Raw genomic sequence first — 22,642 nt, 5'->3', positions numbered from 1 at the left:
GATACTGCAAACAGTTCTGTTCAATGATCCAATAAAACTCTGTGATATCATTTTCTATCTTATACACTTAAATATACATGCAGTTATATAGTTTAGAGCATTCTTTTCCTCTCTTTTGTATAATGACTATTACACATTTTGGGTTTCATTGCTCCCACGGTTCTTACTGCTTTTTTGGAAGAGAGTAAAACCAAATGTGACATAACAGAACAGAGTCGGTCAAATCAAAAGGGTGGACATAATGGATAATGTAAAAACATAATACAAGGTGATCAACAATGGCTACCATAATGCCTCCTGCTATCTCTAATAGAATTGCCTATATCATTAGTTATAATACAATTGAACAAAACAGTAAAGAACAAAACCGACAAAACCAAAGCATTGGAGACATTGTAGGTGTTCAAAAGTAGGTAAAAGTCAATGAGAATGGGCGTCATAATGAATCTCATTATCTTCACAGCTGATGCCTAAACTTTCAAACCTGATACTATCCAACAAAACAGAATAGGGGAACATCAGTCAAAAACAAGATGGTGAGAGTAATACAGGGCTTCAAATCAAGATAATAGAAAGTCAAAGTGGGTTACTATAATATATCCTGCTATTTTTTTCCCTTTAATTAAATGGATAAAAATAAAAAAGTAAATAATGGAGTGGAGATTGAGATAAAAGAGGGCATAACAGCGAAACAGTGCAGATCAAAACATAGCCATTTAAGCAGAATAGTGTTTCACCACAAGATAATTCCAACCCAAAAGTAGTTACCATATTGACTCTTTCCTTGAAGTCCTTGAGTACAACTTCGTATACTGTAGCATTAAGTATATCAAAACAATGTAAAACCTTTTAAGAGAATGACAGCATTACAGAGTATTTAGAATCGACTAACAGAAAATGAACAATGGTTTCTGTATAATCTCCTTGTCTTTAAAAGGTTTTTGCTTATACTATCGTACATAATAAAATCCAATAAGATACAACCTATTTAGACCATTGGAGACAGAAGAACAAAAGCTAGATGAGACTTCAAAACAAGATGATACTAAATCAGTATTACCTACTAAAATGTCATTTTCTCCAAAATAGCTGTTCCTATCATCCAATCTTCTCTGCCTCATTTCTGTTGAGCTCTTTTTCTATCAGTAGCTGTCAGTTTGTCTTCTTCATTTTGTTCTCTGCTCCATTTGTTGTGGCCTCTCTGCCACTATTTCTGGGTTCTTTGTATTTTTCTTTTCTTAGAATATCCTGCAATACTTTCTGCAGAGTTGAATTGGTGGTTGCAAATTCCCCCAGTTCCTCTTTATCCTGGAAGCACCTTGTTTTTCCATCAATTTCCAGGGACAGTTGTGCAGGATATCTCAATCTTGGCTGGAGATTATTCTCTTTCAAAGCTTGAATTATTTCCCCCCACGCTCTTCGTGATTTGATGGTTTGTGCAGAGAAATCTGCTGTAATTCTGATGGTGTTCCCTTGTAAGTGGTCTGTTTCTTGTCTCTGACAGCTTTTAATATTCTGTTCTTGTATTGAATTTCTAGAATTTTGATTATTATATGCCTGGGTGTCGCTCTGTTAGGGTTGTAGGTAGCTGGGGTCCTGTATGCCTCATACATCTGAGTATCTTTACCTTTTGCTAAATTAGGAAAATTCTCCTGGATTATTTCTGTGAGTAGCTTTTGTAGTTCATTTGTTTGTGTCCCTACTTCTTCTTCTATGTTCTTAATCCTTAAGTTATGGATCCTCTTATCATCTTCTTGTCTTTGTATTATTGCTGTTTGTTTCTTTGTTATTTTTAAGAAGTTTTTCATTTCATTCTCCCATATTACAAGTCTGCCCTCCAGTTCAGATAGTCTGTCCTTAGTTTCTTTCAAGCTGTTATGCCAGTCTTCTATAGACTTCTTAGTATCTTGGTAGTGCCTTTGAACCTGCTTCACGTATTCTATGCTTTCTCTGTTTTCTCCATCAAACAATTCTCCCCTTTTTTTCTGTTCTTCCATTCCACCACCTGTTTTTTCTTGGGTGGTACTTAGCATTTCTCTAACTATTCTGCCTACTTCTAGCTTCAGGTCGTTGATAACTTCATTCCTGAATTGGTCTATGAGGCTCTCTATATGGTGCTTTATGTCTATTGGTGCGGTGTCCGCTATTGCCTGTTTCTCAGAATTGGGGGCCGAGGAGCCTTTCTTGTTGCTGCCTCTTCCCATATTCTCTGTTCCTTATATATGCAAGCTTACATAGGAGGCCCAGCTTCTCTCCCTGTCAGCCACAGCCTGATCGAATTGCGCTGGCTAGGTGTTCCCGCCCACCGCAGCGCACCAGGGAGTTACGGACTAGGCAGCCTACGCGGGAGTCGCCCCTCCAGGCCACTGTCAGGCTCTGGGATCTGGGTTGGGCCAGCCTACCAAGTCCGCCAGCAGCGTCACACAGGCCAGGCACTTTTCACCAATCCCGTCCGAGAAGGGAATGTGTGGCTGGAGTCACCACCGCGTCCTGCTCCCGCAGGACTGCCCGAGCCCAGAAAGTCCTCCACTGGAGTCAAACTGTGGTAGAGTGTCAGTTTCTCTCACTCACCTCACCACAAGTCAGCATACGCCTCTCTGCCCGTCCTGTTTTCGACTCCGTTCACAGGCTCCCGTTCTCAGAGCTTCTGCGCATCTCTCTCCTTGCCAAGCCGATGTAGAGGCAGCCAGCTGCCGCGCGGCGGGAAACCCAAATCACAGCTTCCAATGGCGCAGGGTCCAGCCTCCACACCGAGACTTTTCTGTTCCTGTTTTAGCACCAGGACTGCATTCCAAGTTTCTCTCAGCCCAGTTCGTTCCTGAGTCAGCAGAGCATACCTCTACCGGCTTATGTCTCCTTAGTCTACACCATTCCTGACTTCTGAACCAAGCCTTTCAGAGAGCCTCCGTAGTATCTGCTATCTGTCCGCCATGTTCTCCCGGAAGTCCTCCGTGATCCCAGTTATTGATTCTGGGAAGTATTTCCCATGCGGTTTGAGTCCTATTCATGAATTCTCTACCTACTCCTATATCTTCAAGGTTTTTACCCAATTTGTCTTCCAATATATTTAGTGTTTCTGTTTTAATATTTAGATCTTTGACCCATTTAGATTTTATTTTAGTACATGGTGACAGGCATGGGTCTAGTTTTAGTTTTCGGCTATGGAGAGCCAGTTTTTCCAGCACCATTTATTAAAGAGACTGTCGTTCTCCCAGTGAACCTGCTTGGCTCCTTTATCAAAGATAAGGTGGTTGAGTGTGTTTGTAGTTGTGGTTGTATCTTCTAATCTATTCCACTGATCTTCAGCTCTGACAGATAGTTCTTTGAGAATGAGTAAAGCAAGCATCTTTTCCCTGAAACAATGATAGTACTTGCTGCTGCTGATCAGATTTGAGCACTGAAGCAAAAATTAAAATTTGGTAAAGCTTGTATCTACCATTCTGAGCTTCACAGCATTCACATTTCTTAATAATTTCCCAGATTACCAGGAAAGTATTAAAAATTGGTCAATGATATCAGGTTTGATTTTGTGATATATGATGAAAGGTGTCGATACTGGGGGAAAAAACCCCATCACTCAGTAAGACAATCATGTCCACATGCATCCATGACAATAGCATCCATGTGTGACATTACAAAATCATGCATGGACAAAAGATCTGCTCACAGAACAAGAAGACCAATGGTTTAAAGAGAAATGGAAAATAAACAGTTTCAGTTTTAACAATGAGATTAAGAAACCACTTCTGTCTTGTTTTGCTGACAGGCAAAGAACTGAATCTATAGCTACATGAAAAGAATGTAGAGGAGATGCACCTCCCTGTCCTGGCCTGTTTCTTCACAGTCTTCAGTCAAGACAAGAAATAAGCACACTGAATGCCAAGGCAGAGGTGAGGCTCCAGCCGAGCCCCATGAAACCAGGTATGACCCAGACTCAAATAAGCTTAAACAATACCACTCCCCTCACTAAATAGATTTCTGATACCAAGAGTTATCTTGCCTAAAAACTACCCATGTTTGTATGCAATAACATTGTCCTATTTCAAACAGGAAAAATTACTGGTAGATATCATAGAGGTAAGTGAAATCTTCCTAGGCTCCTCAGTCCTTCTGAAGGCCCTGAAGCAGTTTGGAAACAAGAAAACAAGGCCTGTAGTTGCATGCAAACTTCAGCATGTCAGGCTGCAGGACAGAACCTGGCCATGCCCTTGCAGCCGTCCTGAGTGCTGTGGGTGTGTTCTCTCACTCACACCATGGCTGCGCATTGGGCAGCCTTGTACAGGGTTTGCACACTCAGCTGTGACTAGAGGCGGGGGACTTGAGGCCCAGGTGGAGACTAAGATGTTAATGTTACATGGCAACTGGACTGGACCATAGGCTTCCAGACAGAGCACTGTGGCTTGGGGTGGGGGTCTTGGGTGAGATTAGCATTTGATCAGTAAAGGAGAAGGCTCTTCCCCCTGCTGCTGTGAGTGAGCTGCCTCCACTGAGACCTGCCCAGGACAAAAATGAGCAAGGAGAGAGTCCCTCCACCTTGCACTTTTTCCAGCCTCCCTGCCAATCTGAGAGGTTGCTTCTCATCTTCTCCTGGCCTTGGCAGGGGATTTACACCATCGATTGCCCAATACTCAGGCCTTTGAATTTGGTCTAAATTACACCAGTGGCTTTCCTGGCCTCCAGATTGCAGGTGGAAAGTTATGGGATTTTTTAGACTCATGATTTATGAGGTAGTTCCTTAAATATATCTCTCAATAGATGATAGATATCAACAGATCCTATTGATCTGTTTCTCTGTAGAACCCGGATCCAGGGGCATAGAAAGTAAATAGCTGTGCTGTATGCATTTTGAGACTTTGATGATAGTCTTTTTCTGCTCCTTCTGCCCTTTTGGAGACCTTATGATTTATAAGGAGTTGGAGACATTATTTTAAGGCTTATGGGTTGAAAAAGAGTGACCAGGGCTCAGTCGTATAGTCTCCAAGTCCATACATACAGTGAAGAAGTAAGCTGTGACCTAAAATGGAAGAAAAGACTCTGGCTGCTCTGTATCTCTGGGCTGACTCTTAGAAAACAAAAGAGCACCCCTTTCACAGCACAGGTGACTTTGCTGAGAATGAGCACAGCAAGAGACACAGAACTGTGTCCGCCATTACACATCAACCCCTTCACACTTGCATCCTCCCATGAGAGCACAGAGGGGGCCCCTTGCCCCTCTCTCTGCAGAAGAACCCACTGCAGAGTGGTCAGGAAACTGAAAAGCTGCAGGGAAAAGCAGATGGGGTCAGGCTGCCCAGGGCACTGAGGCCTAAGGAAGTCTCCAAGCCAGGCAGCCAGCACTGCTGCCCTCCTGGGCTAAGCTGGAGACACAAACACCTCAAAGATCAGCACCCCAGGAGTTTGAATGTTCTGTCACCTGGCTGTGTGACTGGATGTGTTGAGGTATTTTTTCCTCCACTTCTAGAATAGTTTGAGTGTTTCAGTGTCTCTTCATCAGCATGGCAGGCATTCAAATATTAAGAAGTCTAAAACCAGGCTCCGCCGCAAGCCGGCCATGATGTTCCATCGAGAGAGACCAGCTGGCACGACCTCAAAGGAGCTGACAGAAACACCTTTGCACGTGGCAAAGTGAGAGGGTCTTGATCTCTCAAGGCCCTTTCTGTCTTTCTTCAAACCACCATCTATGGAACAGATCAGCCTGTTTGGCCATGGCAGGGTTCTAGAAGCTTCCACTCAACTGACATCCACACAGGCCACATGGAAGCATCTCCTAATAAAACAGCAGCCATCCCCTCCTCTCATGGGCAGGTCCAGCCCTGAAGCTGCAGGGCCTCAGCCCAGCCATGTCTTGCCTTCTTCCCCATCTTCTCAGCTTCCTCTCCAGACCTCTCACTCCATGCTTCCCTCAAGGAGTGGCAGTGCTTAGCACTCCCATGTTGACCTCAGCTCCCACTCCAGGACTTTGATACAAAAAAGATATTTTCTAAATTATCTGTGGAGTGCACCACCACTACCTTCAGCCACCTCTATGTGGCCAGGCTGGCCTCTGACTTGGAGTGATCCTCCTGCCTCAGCTTCCTGACTGCTGGATGTGTGCCACTACACCCAGCATGTAGGATATTACTTTGTAAAACATTTTGCCATACTGCCATTGTTGTTTTTCTCAATTTAGGATTTCAAAATGTCCTAGTCTCCAGAGAAGCTGGAGTGATGGTGTCACACTGTCCAAACACCTGTCACGTGTGGTCCACTGGTCACATCTTAACCTCATCTCTTGCAGTGTACACACACACACACACACACACACACACACACACACACTGCTTTTCTGAACCATTTGAAAAAAGTTTATCATTGCAATGCTTTACCCTTAAATACCACAGAGTGCATCTTTTTAAAATGATTATAACATGAGATGTGGATCTAGGAAGATTCATTTTTTTTCCTGAATGTATCCATTTATTAAACACTTACATTGGAATTGCAACAGTTAGTAGGTTTAACACAGTGCAAGATGGCCCCAAGAGCATGACAGAACTGCAGAGCAGTAAGTCCCCGAGTAGGAACTCCAGAGTGGTGAACACTCCAAACTCAAGCAGACCTCAGATTACAAAATGTGTAGGTGTGAACAGATCACAGAAGCAGCTCGTTTCTGCCAGACGCTGCTGCAGTTGTGTCGCTGTGCTCTCTGCAGTGTGATGGCGCACACTCATACCCTGCAGAAGAGGACTTCTGCGTTTGTGTGGCTATGGGCATGTGTGGTATTTTGTGCTTTACAACATATTATTTGTGTCATGAGTGTGTAAGACTCACTGTGTCAGACTTACATAGGAATTCAGCTTAGGAACTTCTCCCAGAATGGAACTCGCTCCTAAGTCAGGGACTTACTGTATTCAATAATGTAGTGCTCTGAATGCATATGACATCATCTCTGACTGGAAGCCAATAACCAAGGTCATACCTAGTGAAAGGGTGTCAATACTGCGGGCCAGAAAGCTGTTATCAACTAAATATTTGTTTTACTCCAGTGAACTGTAGCACATGGATTGTAAAATCTTCCACCCAGCAATCATTGTTTTCATGATAGCGTGAATGGGGTGGGGGGGGCAGGTGTTGTGTTAGAGCATTCAGCTATGCACTGTTTTGTTTCCAATAAGCAGCATATGAGGTATAAGATAGCAGCAGCCAGGTGGACTTTTCTCAAGGAAGTAACATCCTGGAATGACAAGTGATGCCAAAAGATATGATATTTGAAGAGACACTGAATTCTTGAACAATATTCTATTAAAACACCCTATTTTTCTGCTTTTCTACCTTTCCAGCTATTTACTTCACAAACTGTATACTTTCAAAGGAATAAAATGTGATCAATATACTTTTTTTTCTTTTTTGTACCGGGGATTGAATTTATGACCTCACACTTGCCAGGCAGGCTTTTGTGCCACTGAGCTAAACCTCTGGTCCCCAACCTTTTTTTTTTAACCCTTTTTACTTAAGCTTAACTTGAGGAAAGTTCCAAGACAAAGTCCTTTAGTTATAATTGATTAGACTTAATAATATAATATACAATTTAGCTAACTTACAGTACTGTGTAGATATAAGAACCACCAAGGAGAAAATGAAGTATTTTAAACATACTGCATGCTCCAGGCAGGAAACAGAAAAGGGAAATTCACACTAGAAACTGCCTAACCAGCAGCCTGAAGCATTTAAAACACAAAGCACACAAATTCTACCAATAAATGAATTCAATAAATTATACCTTTCCAGCTTCAAACTTATATTCTACAGCAAAAAGATTCACATTGCCAAATTTTTTTGTCCAAGAAATACTACACAAAAAACAGAGTGATCCAAACAAAACTGATAATGGATTTTAAGAGTTCCTAGCAAAAAGTTATTTTTGAGCTGGCAAAGCAAAAACAAAGTTGTTATCAAAGTATATGAGGCTAATCATATAAACAATCACAAGTAAGATGCCTTAATCAAACACTAAGTTCATGACTGACATGCTCAGTCTTTACTACTGATTTTTTTAAACCATGGCAGAATAAGTGTGGCTAAAGAATGTCCACTCTAAGATAAAAATACCCTGGAGTCTGGTAAAGATGGCAGATAGGTAACAGCTGGCTACAGAGGCTCCCTGAGATAGTCAACTTAGAATTTAACATAACACAGGATGGGGAGTCCTGAACAGAGGAAGATGAATCCTCTTGTCCCAAGGTGAGAAGAACCAATCAAACATAAGGTCCTGGTGCTTGACTGGAACAGCTAAAGGTTCAGGGCTCCCACTGCAGCGCGCGAACTCCTGCGGTGGTGATTTACCAAGCAGTCTGAAATCCTGCCGCTTTGATTCACTGGAAACGCACTTGCACTGAGGACGGGAGTGGGTGAACCAAATGGAGAACTAAGCTGGCAGGGAACCTGCCTGCGGTGAGTGATGGGAATAAAACCTTTCCATAGGAAAAAAGGGACTCCAACAGATGACATTCTGGGACTGGGCAAACTGGCAAGAACAAGGAGCTGCAGTGACTTCAGTCAGCTGCTCTCTTCTCAAGCAGGATTGGTGGGAAGCACTTGAGCTGGGTCACGCCCTGGACTGAGACCCAATAGACTAGCCCAAACCAAGTCCCTAGGTGGTGCACCCTAATACAGTGAAACCTTCAGTAGGTTGACTGACCCAGAAGGGAGGGCCCAGCATAGGCTGCCCCAGTCTGTACCTCTGTAGTACACTGCAGAGGGTGGCAGCACCTAGTTAGTGCATTTCAGAGGAACTGTATCCAGTAAAGAAAGGAACTAGGACCTCCTATATAGACCTGTATGGAAGGAACAAAAAATACGAGAAGAGGAGGCAACAAGAAAGGGTCCTAGCCCCCAACTTGGGGAACATTGATCCAGAAAAGGTAAATGCAAAGGAGATTGAGGACAGCAAACATGCAATATCAGACACAACACCAGTGGACATAAAGCGATATCTTCAGGACCTCATAGACAAGTTCAAAAGTGAAATATTTAACCAAGTTAAGCAAGATATAAATAGAATAATAAAAGAAATGCTAAGCACCTCTCAGTAAAAAAAAAAAAACAGATGGAAGAATGGAGGAACACAAAAAAAAGGGGAGAATTGTTTGATGAAGAAAATAGAGAAAACAAAACATAGAATACATAAAGCATGTTCAAAGAGATTGCCAGGAAATTAAAAACTCCATTGAAAGCTGGCAAAACTGCTTGAAAGAAACTAAGGATAGATTATGTGAACTGGAGGACAGGTTTGCAGTGTGGAATCATGAAAGAAAAAATTTCTTAAAAATAACAAGGAAACAAGCAGTAACAATACAAAGGCTAGAAGGTGACAAGAGGATCTATAACTTAAGAATAAAGAATGTGAATGAAGAAGTAGGGGTACAAACAAAGGAACTACAAAGGCTATTCACAAAAATAATCAAGGAAAACTTCCCAAACATAGGAAAAGAAAAAGATATTCAGATGTATGAGGCATACAGTACTCCAGCCACCTACAACCAAAACAAAGCTACACCTAGGCATATAATAATCAAGATCCCAGAAATCCAGTATAAGAACAGAATATTAAAAGCTGTCAGGACAAGAAACAGATCACTTACAAGGGAAAGTCCATCAGAATTACGTCAAACTTCTCAGCACAAACCATCAAATCAAGAAGAGCATGGAGTGAAGTATTCCAAGCCCTGAAAGAAAATAACCTCCAGCCCAGATTGATGTGCCCTGAAAATTTGTGCCTAGAAATTAATGGAGAAACAAGATGCTTCCAAGATAAAGAGGAACTGGGGGAATTTGCAGCCACCAATCCAACTCTACAGAGAATACTGCAGGACATTCTAAAGAGAGAGAAAAGCACCAGGATTCCAGGAACTGTGGCTGAGAGGCCCCAGTGAATGGTATAGAAAATGAAATGAAGAAGACAAACAGACAACTAATGATGGGAAAAGAGCTCAACAGAAATAAGGCAGAGAAGGTTGGATATAATTTCTAATATAGATGGCCTAGATATACTAAATTAAGGAAAAAAAGAGAGAATCACAGGCAGAGTGGATCAAGAGGTAGGGTCCACCGAGATGTTTTTTATAGGGAATATAATTAACCTAAAGAAGGGTACATGGACCAAAAATCAAATATGAGAAAACAGAACTCTATGTGATAAGAAACCAGAGAGTAATAAGGGCAACTGGACCAGTATTTATGGATAGGTTGGAAAGACAGTCTTTCATAGGTAAAGAAATACAACTAGAGATCAAGTCCAGGAGTAAGAAAGTTCAGAAACACTTAAGAAAATAGCAAGTTGTCCTCCCAATATAAAACCAAGGGTGTTGGGGAGACCCAAAAATGCACAGTACAGCCTGGGGGAGTGAAAGGGGAAGAACAGTTTTTTAAAAAGACAGCAGAAGATATTGCTAATAGTGTATCAGGAATTAAAACTCATATTACTCACACCACTCTGCTTAGATAGAACTTATACCGTCAAGTTTGTATAGAAGGACTAGATCTGAGGGCACAGACAGCTGTCCCAAAAATATCAGGATATAGCACAGCAATCATCTTTAATTTCCTATTAACTTAATCTGGAGCCCTATGTGACTTATACTGTTATATCATGACTGATCTTAGTTAAATCTAATTTGCTTGATTGTGTTTGTTATTGACAGATTTTATTCAAAATTGTTAAGGTTAATACTATCAGTCAGAGAGGATAGACAACTACACTGAAAATGACAATGATTCACTACAGTACCCATTCTGGTTTGATTACTACCTGTTTTTGCAGTTCTACACTACCTACAAAGTTTCATTTCTATTAATACTGTTATGTACTGATATATGCAATTATACTTTATCTGATGATATCACCAATTCTATTGATAACAAGAAACAACTCAGTAACCATGGTAGAACTCCTTGTACAGCAGTCTTATATGTCTTTTTAGTTTTATGTGTCTATAGGAATGTTTTGTTCTGTCCTGCTTTGTTCTGTTCCTCCCTCTAATATAGAAAGGATAGAAATACATGTTAAGACTCATACTTGCATAAAACCTACAAACAGTTTATGAGAACTGATCTTATGACACATGATGAAATGAACAATACTTTGAAGGAAAAAAGGCACTACAGGACCCAAAGCTGATTCCGGAGTGTCATGATGTGAAATCCAGCAATACTATTATTCTTTGTTCAGAGTGATTTTAGTCTGCTTTGGCTTGTTTAATCTCAAGACTAATGAATATATGGATAAATATATGTATGTTTAAGTGTATAGGATTGATAACCATATTACTAAGATTTTATTAGATAGGTGAACAGAATTGTTTGCAATCTCCCTGTTTGAATTCCCATCTATATGCTCCACTTTTGTATCTTGAACAATTATTTGTAAGAGGACAGTATATACACATTAACAAGTGATTTATTACTGTTTTTTTCTTTGAAAGTATGTATTGTTTCTACCCATTCTCTGTTTTGTACTGTCTTTCTTTAAATAAAATTTTTTAAAAGATGAAAATACCCCAACTTAAAGTTATATAGTTACTACTTTTTGCCATATTCAATTCTTTGCTCCCTTTCCCAGAGAAAAACAAAACCAACAAAAGAAAGATTTTTTTTGAATACACATTAAGCCATATTTTTAAAGCTGTGTTTTTAGCTACTGAAGCTGCGAAATACAATCTTTAAATTTTCGTCAAAAAAGAATAAAAATGTTTCCCAAAAAGCCACTTTAGGCTTGATCACCATAATTAGAACCACTCCAAATCCTCTGAGTTATTTCTAGTTTAGAATTTCAGAATATCAGGCATAAATAGATTTAAGCAAATCTAGTTTCTTTCCTTATTAACAAGTTAGGATATTTCAAAAATACAAGCTACTGATGTATAGTTAAACATATGAATTAAAATTTAAAAATTAGAAATTCACTAGCTAGGAAAATCTGCGTGCATCATCCAGGTACTGAGAAAATTCTAAAATCCTTTTCCTACCTTTAGGTTGAAACCATTTTTTTTTTTTCAAAATATAGGTCACTTTATGTCACAATGATATAGGAGAAACACAACTCCCAACCTGCCAGACGTCAGATATGCTGAGTTTGTGTCTCCTGGAACAGAAGAATGAATTCCAAAGGACACAGGAGGTTGAGTAAGAAAGGTTTACCAGGAAAATAGGAGTAGCTCCTGAGAGACAGGAGGGCTTCCAAGTCAGTGGCTGCTGAGGCCTTAGTCAAGGATATTCACACAGCAAAGCCATAATACAGTACAAAGTGAGCCCCGAGCTGAAATCAACCAATCAGATTATACCTATAGCCACTTAGCTCACACTAATTCAACAGGGAAGCCGGACCAATAACAAGGACACAAGGCTGGCACCATTAACCTTGGCTTATCCAAGACTTCTGAAACAGGAACATTTCTGGAAGGGACAGGCCCAGGTGTTCTGGTCACCCACTCAGGTATCTGATACATACTGGACTTAATGGACCAGGTACTGATTAGAATTCTGCTTATCCCTTGGGGTAGTGTAAAAGCTGGGCCATTGTGACATTATCTGGAGGGCCTGGCCTTCTTTAGATATGCCTCCAGCCATGATTCTGGTATCTGTATTTTTACTGACTTCCTTGAGAGCCCCATTCCTCTCTGTTATTAATTTCTCTCTAGCTTAGCTCTCCATAATAATATGAAAAAATCACAGAAAGCAGTTTTCAAAAGCCGGATGTTCCTTTGCAGAACCACTTTGTCCAGCAGTGGAAACATGTAAGAAAGAAACACACAACATATAGGAATAGGGGAGCAAAATTTTTAATTACTCAAAGAAAATAGCTTTTAAAAAGAAAAGAGCAGCTAGGCATATTGCCATAGGCCCATAATTGCAGCATTTTGGGAGGCTAAGGCCGGAGGATTTAAAATTTAAGTCCTTTCTGGGCAAGTTAGTAAGACTGTACTCAAAAAATATAAAAATATCTGGGGATGTAGCTCAATGCAAAGGGCCTGGTTTCAATCCCCAGCACTGGGGGTGTGGTGGGGGAACATACTGTATTTATCAAAGGACAATATACAGCAATTTACTCTAGCAGCTTTAATTGCTTTTCTTTTCAATTCTAGAATCAGGCAACATTTCATTCCGTAAGTAGAGTACATATTCTGACTTCTGAGAAGAGAAGATTGTTTTTATAGAGAAAGGCTTGAAAAGTGCAGAAACAAAAATGAAGAGAGACGGATCATTTCAAGATCCTTTAGGAGGACAGGGAGACAGAGCAATAGGGGTGTAGCTGACTGGTGAATGTGGGTAAGTCCACATCTTCCTTCCTCTGCCGCTGTTAGGGCAAGAGGGAACTTCCTTGTCAGGTCCGCTGGAACTGGCCTGTTGGGGAAGTTGGCTGTTTCCTACTAAGCCTGGCTTTGTCTCTTTTTACATGGATAGCTTAGTACCACTGTGTAAGGGAAAGATGGGAAAAAAATCAGAGTCGGTCACTAGGGAGATTTAAGCTTCTATCCAGATGAAATCACTTCTTCCAATATAAATGGCCTTTTAGGCTTTTTTTAAAGCGTCAAAGTAAAAATAAAGTCACCATGTGAATCTGATTTGGTCTACCATTTCCCTGAAAGCCAGTAAGGAAGAGGTGACACCAACGGTGGCTTCCTGGTGCTTCTGTCCTTAGCCTCCCCAGGAATCTTGCAGTTTGAAGCCAAGCACAGTTTCCCTTCTGTTCTGTTCTTCACACCTAACCCCACCGAGAGGCTCTAGACGGCAGAGAGACTCCTGCTCCTGAGGGATATGCTGAAGCGCTCTCGGCAAGGGCATGCTGTCTGGGACTGCTTTTAACAGACTCACACATACCCATGCTTGCCACACTCATGCACACATCCATTGTCACACCCACACCCACTCACATACACACACATGCAGTGTGACAAAAAGACTAAGCAGGTGTGTCTGAACGTAAACCAGTGGTGGCTCTGGATAAGATACAGGCAAGATTCTCTGTACTGTTCTACTTTTTGTATGGTTGAAACTTTTCAAAATTAAATTTACAGGCAAAAGAACAAAAAATGAATGTCGCAGTTCCAGGACAATGTCACTTGGTGGAAGCTGGGCTTCAAATCCGTTCTGTGTCTTTCTGTGTCACCTACCTCCCAAAGATTTCCAGAATGCAACTTCTGAGCAACCAAAATGCTGCTCATGAGAGGGGCTCCAAGTTCTCTACAGTCCTTTTGCATTCCAGGGCAGGCAGGACCTCAGCTGGGTGCCCTCCCAGGCAGACTAGAAGGGCCTCCCACCCCATCCCCCATCCTGGGGCTGGGAGAGCAGAGTGAGCAGCCCCACCTAGTGTCAGGACAGGAGCTGCGTGCACCACACCCGTAGGCGTGGCACCCATCCACCTCCCGTTCCCAGCCTCTTGCCCTGAGACCTGAGTTTCCACAGAGCCATACGGCACAGGGGGAGCATGGGCTTTGGAGAGGAACCGCACACTGTAGGTGCTCAGTAAATACTTGTTGACTGCATGGACTGCGTGGATAAAAACAGACCAGCCACCTTCCAGTATCAGTAGGATTTTGTGGTTAATATTGTTGAGAGGAGGTTCTCTTGTCTGTGTTTTATTTAGTTTGGTTTGGTTTGGTAGCTTGCCAGGCAAGTACTTCACATCTGAGTAACGCCCCTACACCTTTTTAAAATTTTACCTGAGACAGGATCTCACTAATTTGCCAAAGCTGGCCTCAAATTTATAACCTTCCTGCCTCAGCTTCCTGAGCAGCTGGGACTACAGGTATGTGCCACCGCACTCAGCTTGCTATTATGGTTTCAAGCAAGCTGTTTAATATCTCTGAGCCTCTGTCCCCTTATGTGGAAACTGGGGACAATATCAGCCTGGTGAGGGCTGCATAGTCTGAGAGGGAAAAAGAAAGTGCATGTTCCCTGGGGTGTGGTACACCAGGGCTAGCAGCAGCCAGTCCTCAGTGAGGAACCTAAATGGATGGGTGCCTTCTTGGGACAGGAGACCTGGAGTCACAGGCCTTCTTCCATGACCTGCTGTCACTGTCTTTGTTACTTTTCTCGTTGCTGAGACAAAAACACTTGGGGCTGGGGATTTAGCTCAGTGGCATAAATGCCTGCCTGGGAAGTGTGAAGTCATGAGTTTGATCCCCAATACAAAAAAAAAAAAAAAAAAAAGAAAGAAAGAAAGAAAGAAAAAATTTGACACTCAAAGTTAAAGGAGGAAAGGTTTATTTAGCTCGCAGTTGGTAGAAGTTTTGGTCCACCATCAGCTTGCTCCAAGGCTGGGTGGCCTGGCAGACAGGCAGACAGAAACAGTCCATGGCAGGCAGAGGGCAGTCAAACAGCAAGCAGTGAGGTGGCAAAGCAGCAAATGACCATCAAGGGCAGTAGCCTTGCGCTGTCCCTTACGTTCCATCCAGGCTACCTGCCCTGCACAGGGTGGGCCACACAGGGTGGGCCTCCTGCGAGATCCACACCCAGAGCCATGCCAAACAGTCAGCAGGCTGACTTAGAATCACACACTCTGCATCCCAGCATCACACACTCTGGCTCCAGCCAGCTCTACTCTGAGAGATCCCACCTATGACTGAAAGGGAAATTAACATTTTAAATAAAAGCCTGCCAAGAAAGCCTGGCAAAACCAAATGAGCATCTCTGGATCTCCCTGATAATAAAACCTTCTTTCCTTTGTGCAAACTTGTCCAACTGATGACCTTGCAATGTAACTTAAAATGTAACAGGACATTGACCCATGCTTTGTATAGCCAATGGCCTTACAACGTAACCTTTTTTTTTTTTTTTTTTTTACCGGGGATCAAACTCAAGACCTCGCACTTGCCAGGCAGGTGCTTATACCACTGAGCTAAATCTCTGGCCTTTACAATGTAATCTTAATTGTTCAAACTCCCTTAGCAACCCAAGATGTTACCCAACCCTCCAATCATAGCATATTAAATCTGCCTTTGAATCTCCCCCTTATTTTCCCCATAAAACCCCCAAATCCTGCTGGGCAGGACTCTGGCTCTTTGGGAAAGATCCCTAGTAAGAGGCCAACTGGTATAATAAACTGCCTCTTAAACCTCCTTGGGAACATATTTTCCCATGTGTGGTCTGTTTTCCACAACCTCATGTAGATTTGAGGGGATATCTAGACACAAGCCATAATGCCACTAAAAGGAGACATCAGCATTTCTCTGTTCAGTCTGTACCCTCTCCTTATCCCCTGCTGTTACAGCAGGGATCATGATGGGGAGTGGAGGGAGACATTTCCAAGGGAGAGCATAGTATTAATCCATAGCTTACCAGAAGAGAGTACCTCAAAACTTGACAGAGAACACTAAAATTCCATACTCATGACCGGCGGCAAAGTCCCAGCCTATGCACATCCCATCAGAGAAGCCATAAAGCTGGTCCTTCTTTTGTTACCAGCTCAGTCTGCTCATCAGAGCTGCCCCTCCTTCATTCGGCTCCTCAAGCTAAAGGCCCTTTTTCTATTTTCTCTTGCTTTCTAACTGCCTAAAAATCTGCCCATGCCTCCCAGTGACATGTCCTGAAATACTCTCTGTCTGATGAAAGTCAGTGAACCTACTCCATGGCAAGGGGTGGGAACCCTCTCAGACTCCACCCAGGGATATAGCTGTTTCATGATTTCCATTCACATGCAGCAAAAGAACCCCTGGCTGATTGGTAACAGACAGAGCCAGACAGGCAGTAAAGGGAGAACAGAAGAGAAAACGCAAATCAGCGCTTTCTTTTCAAAGACTCAGGATGAGGGGACAAGATGGCCTGGGGGAGGCATGTCTGTCCCACACAGCAGACCCGTAAGGTGCCACTGAGGAAGAGCAGAGCCTTGTCATGAGGGGAACTAGAGCCTGCACCATGGCCTGCCCAGACTAAGTACAGGTTCCAAGAGTAGCACCCCAGAGATGGTACACAGGAAATCTGAGGCCCAGAGACCAGAAAGAGAAGTGAACAGCTGTAGTTAGGGGCTCCAAGGAGTGAGGAATGGAGACCAAGGTCTGAGACCCAATTCTTACCCAGTGGCTGGTGGGGTTGGGGCGAAGCTCATAGCCGTGAGTTCTCCAGCTTCGCCTCACTTGCTTGCAAAAACACAGGAAAGACAGCTGCCCAAATTGTGAACACCACACCCGCCATATCATTCCACATCCCAGTTAACAAAACCAAGATAGAAAAATGACCCAGTGGGAAGAACAGCAGCTTCAAACCTGCAAAGATAAAATGTGGCAGAAACAAAGAGAAATCCTGTGATTCCAGTTGCTAAATGCAGGAGAGGTGGCACTGGTGAAAGGCAGCTCCCGTGGCAGGGGGACAGGTTCATGTCCTCATATTCTGGGCCTTCTCACTTAGGTATCAGTCTCTGAATCTTGGAGGCTTAATATCTCTTTCTTAAAAGCTTTGGGATGAGGAGGCCATGACAGATATGGGTTCAGGTACACACAATGTTCATAGCACTGTGTTATATGCTTGTCGTTTGCTTGACTTGAGATTGACAAATCTCAAGTGTTCTCACCCCAAATGAAAGGTAACACAAGAGGGAATGGATGTGATAATGAACTTAATTGGAGTTCTCATCTTGTAACATTTACTTGCATATAGTAATCATCTTGTATACTTTGAGTATATTCAACTCTAAAAATTATACTTCAATAAAACTGATGGAAAGACTGACACTCCTACACAATCTACCCATTCTACCCTAAATTATTCCTAATTTGTTAACCCAAAGCAATGCAATCAGACAGTGAAGAAGTAGGTTCGGGATGTGTTACAGTGTCAGGGAGCCTAACAAGATATTCCCAACCTCCTCTGAGTCATTCTACAGAAAAAGAAGAACCAAAATACATTTAGAAAACTCTGAACACCCTTCTCAAAATGGATCAGAAGCCAAATTAATAACTTGAGCGCTGGCATTTCTTGATGTCCTTAGGGTAAAGAAAAAAGAATGTATTTATAAATCACCTATTCTCTACCACATTCTTACAGTATCCACTTAAACCTCCCAACAACTCCAGTAACACCAGTAAGAGTTATTATCATCTCTGCTCTGCAGATGAGGAGCCAGAGGTCCACGGAGGGTGCTGGTTGGCCAGTAGAGGAGAGAGCCAGAGTACGGGCACAGGGACTTCTGGGAAGGTTTTCCTCCAGCGCTTTCCTCAGCAGGAGGCTGTAAGGAGCCAGCAAGAGAGTGGGCTTTAGAGCATCTGAATCAGGGAGTGGGATTTAGAGCATCTGAATCAGGGAGTGGGCTTTAGAGCATTTGAATCAGGGAGTGGGCTTTAGAGCATCTGAATCAGGGCTAGGCTAACTTAAGGTATTTGTAAAACCTAAAGACTTTAGAAAACAATGAATGTTTTCTAATGTTTACATTGATTACATGTTGAAATTATATCTGTGTATGTACTGCATTAAATAAAACATACCATTAAATTAATTGGTCTGTTTCTTTGTCCTTTTTAAATGTAATTGCTAAAGTTGAAAGATGCACATGTGATTCACATTTTATTTCTATGAGATGGCACTATCTCTCACTCTCAGAGTCTAACATATAGTATTATATATTCTCATTTTTAGCCCAAATATGAAGTATGTCTTGATTCCTGAAAATACACTCAATCAAGACTCATTGTCTCTGGCTTATCACAGTGAATTACAAATGGGAAAGAAAAGCCCACAGACCAGGCAGCACACAACTGTATCATGATCTTGAGAACAACAGTGAAGAAATGTTTAAAAAGAAACTTCTAGCAGAAATGTGTGACATCAAGAGGTTTAAAGGAGCCAAAATTAAAACTGTCCTCTCCATTCCCTTATGCACTGGTCGCTGTCAGTCAGCTTTCCGTTCCTGTGACCAAACATCAGCTTCTAAGGAGGAAAGGTTTATTTTGGTTCATGGATTCAGAAGTCATTCCAAGACTGCTTGACCCCATTACCTTGGGCCTGGGATGAAATAGTATACCATTGCTCTGCCCCAAGGGCACCGGGAGGCACCTCACCAGGGGTTGGCTGCCATCATGACATTTCCCATCTTGCTGGGAGAAGATGAGTCCGGTCCATCCAGTCTGCTCTTGGAAAGAAGCATGAGGACATGGAAGGGGTACAGCTGGAGGAAGAAGGGCAGTGGGCACTGCTGCGTGGTTGTGTTATACAGGACACAGGGGCAGCAAAGCTGGCTGGGGATGTGGGGGAGATCTATCAATTACAAGAGTTTGGGACAGCACCAAATCACCCCCAGGACCCTGTGTGGAGGCTCCAGGAGACGTGGATGGCATAAAAGGAACGAGACACCATGAGGAACTGCGGTCATGATACTTTGCAGCAGCCCTCTCTGCGTCTTCTAGACCTTCTAGTGGACCTTTAGCTCTGCTTTTATCTTCCCTCTTTTTGTTTAGCCCAAGCTCGCTCTCCTGGGCCAGTGTTTCTCTCACAAACTCTTTGCCTATCTTTTTTAAATAAACCTCAGGCACTGTTTTTGGCTTGTCTTTGTTCGCAGCAAGAAGGACCTGGAATAAGTTTTACTGGTGAACCATTTCTAAAGGAACTACCTGACAACAGTATGGTAAGGAATTGTTGGTTTCTGTCCCTAGTTCTCCAAAGGGAGTCTGTACATCCTTGGACTTTCCCTAGTGTTCCTCACAGGGGTCTCTTAGGCCACAGCTGATGATTTAGGCTAGCAAGGTAACTCAGGATGGGTGCTGGTCACATCAGCCACTGATATAATTGGAAGGTTGGGGTCACATCAAAAGACCACCATGTGATTAGAAGATTTAAGACATGAGCCTGGGGCTAGGGATGTAGCTCAATGAGCAGCACCTATCTGGCATGCCTGAGTCCCTGGGTTCAACTGCCAGTACCAAAAAAAAAAAAAAAAAAAAAAATCAGCCCGACCTTGGGTAGAGGAGAACAGCTGGAGATTGAGCCGCGAAGGCAAAGATTCTATCACCCATGCCTTTAGGATGAGACTCTAGTAAAACTCAGGATGCCAAAGCTTAGATGCACTGCCCCAGCTGGTGACACTCTAAGTGCCACACATCAACTGCACTGCAGTCCTGAGTGCAGTGCATTCCTGTGTTCCATGAGTCATTCTAGCAAATGACTGAATTCTCAAGAGCAGTGGGAATCCCCAAATCTGTAGCCAACTGCTCAGAAGAAAAAGTGGCCTTGTGACCCCCACCCCATGTCTGGGTCCACAAGGGCAGCCTTTAGATGACTGTGCACTTAATCTGTAGCATTTGGCCCAGATATACTGGCCAGTTCCCTCTGGGTGGAGTCTCCCAGCTGGCTTCAAAGATCGATACCATGCACCTGTGCAAGATAAATACCTCCCAGCATGGGCCCTCACCTAGGGGCAGAGCTGAGCTGGCTGCAACACAAACTGCGGAACACATGGACCAGAGCCCCAAGCAGCAGTCAAAGCCATAAGGGAAGGAACAAGAAGGACACTGCTCGCGTCAGGAGAGAGCCTAGAGATCAAATAAAGAAATAAAAACCCAAGCAGTGGAAAGGGAGAAGGGACGTGACCTGAGAGCTGTGATGATACAAACCCGCACAACGTCCTTCCTGCAAGCAGGCCCCAGCTCCGAGAGGCTGGCACAGCTATTGGGGGCAACCTGGTGCACAGAAAGGTCGAGTGACTGTCCTATGCCCAGCAGCAAGGAAGCCAGGATTTTGACCTCCGCAACCAGGTGTCTGAGCCTGCCCACTATGCTAGCTACTTCCCAGCACTGATTTCTTGCAGTAGCTTCATTCCAGTTTCCTCTGCATTTTCTCCCACATGGGCCAGGATTCTGTATGGGATTCCAGTCCTCAGCCCCCTCATGGCTCACAGGTGCCTCACAAAGCCAGGGCTCGGGACCTCAGACCACAGGCCACTTCATGTTTAACCTGCCGCAAACAGTTCTGGGCAGCCATCCTGTCTACAGTGCTTCATTCAGCAGGGTAGGCCAAACACAGAGAGGAACCTTTTACCGAGGCCCAGCTGCGTACCACAGGCTTTTGTGTACATCTTCTCATTTCATCTTTCAAGCAAAGCAGATCCTACTATCCTAAGTTCTCATGTAAGGACTTCAGGGTCCTTGAGTGCTTGCCAGTATAGTATTCAGCCCTAGTGGGCTCAAACCCTCTCTGCACACAAAGCTCAGAGATCTCCTGTGAATCTTGCTACTGTTTTGAGAGCTGGAGCAAGGTGGAAGCTGAGAAATGCCTCCTGGTAGCAATGTTCAGAGCAAGTGTGAAGGGCCATTCAGAATTCTGGAGCTAGACAGACCCCCACCCCCACCCCAGCTACGCACACCTGTGATCCAAGGATCATGGCAGAGCTGCCCGGAGGCAGGGTTTCGGAGGTGTTATTTCCTCAGGGAACCCCATGCTCCTCTGGAATTATCTATTTATGGAAATTGCTTCTACACCCTGGAGGAGGTGATTAGTCATCTCTATGATTTCCACCAAATGTCAAAACATTTGTTTGTTGTTTTCTTTTTAAAAACTTAATTTCACACGAAGTGTGTTCTGGCTATATTTTCCCAGCACCACTTCAAGCATCCCTGGGCCCCCGGAGGTTTCTTTACATCATGTACCAACACAGCCCGCCTGCCCTTCCCACTCAGGTTTCACTCGCAGTGTTCTTGACTCAGGTACTGGGAGCCCAGGGTGGGTGGATGGAAGAAGCAACATGGTAATCCTAGGTTTTCACCAAGGATGTAATTTAAAACCCATGTGCAGTGATACACTCACAGCTGCCTACATATATGTGACATCTTCAAAGCCCACGCAGGGTCCCTGGGGGAATTACCCCATAGGCATCACACCACCAGCACTCCCACAGTGCTGGCCACCCTCCCCCCAGGGACCTCTGCTCCTATTGTTCCCCTTAGCTCTATTCACCTCACACCAAGGTGTCACCAGCCAGCCAGCCAGTGCTTTGCAAAGCCTTTTATTACAAAAGAGCTGATTGATCAAATAGATCCTTACACAAAACAAAATACTTGCCAGTGATTACAATGCTTTGGGCTCTGCTGTGCCACATTCCAAAGATACGAACCTGGTGGTTGGGCCAGGTCATTGCGTGTTATACCAACCTGGGGACCCATCAAGAGCCGTACTTCCTAAATCTGTTTTCCCAAGTGTGCGGCTCTGGAGAAACTTCCAGAGAGGAAGAGCATGATGAAGAAGCAAGAGTGGAAATGCAGAAGGCTGAGGGCAGCTGGAGCTCTCCCTCTTCCTACTCCCCCTCCCCCACTCTCTACCGTCCAATGACTGCAGGGCATTTACTGATAGACTTGGTTGATGTGAGGTAAAACCCCTCTGCCTAACACCAGCTTGCCTCTCATGTCTGTGATCTCAGGGGTTTTTGCCTGGCTTACCTTGGTCCCATAATAGGACACACAATTTATAGCATTATTTTAAAATATTCACCCAAACAGTCAAATGCAAAAGAGTTCAGGAAATCTATTCACATACAAGAGATCCAAATAATCCAACTGAGGATCTGGATCCCACAGCGATGTCCTGCACAAGTCCAGATGAAGACCTAGAGCCCATGGCAAAGGCCACCTGGAGGCCTACAGATCTCATGACAAGTCTGTATCAAGGATCTGCACTGGGAAGGCCCAAA

At 43.4% G+C, this 22,642-nt stretch overlaps 1 long non-coding RNA gene across 2 annotated transcripts in view; it reads left to right on the top strand.

The window, feature by feature from the left end:
• The window catches only part of LOC134478260 (uncharacterized), a 48,687-nt gene extending 26,347 nt beyond the window's left edge, over positions 1–22,340 (top strand). Inside the window, exons 2-3 of one of the 2 annotated variants that reach the window (XR_010050755.1) lie at positions 3,767–3,921; positions 18,604–22,340. This is a non-coding gene — a long non-coding RNA (uncharacterized LOC134478260). Of the gene's footprint in view, positions 1–3,766; positions 3,922–12,040; positions 18,505–18,603 lie in introns of those variants that run through there. The other variant, XR_010050754.1, reaches the window with a different exon arrangement.
• The last annotated feature ends 302 nt before the right edge of the window (positions 22,341–22,642 follow it).

This window comes from Cavia porcellus, unplaced genomic scaffold, assembly GCF_034190915.1.
Source record: "Cavia porcellus strain 051 isolate PalLab524CR breed Dunkin Hartley unplaced genomic scaffold, mCavPor4.1 scaffold_12, whole genome shotgun sequence".
NCBI classification, from domain to species: domain Eukaryota; kingdom Metazoa; phylum Chordata; class Mammalia; order Rodentia; family Caviidae; genus Cavia; species Cavia porcellus.
Note: the sequence above shows the minus strand (reverse complement) of the source record. Positions and strands in the feature narration are given on the sequence as shown.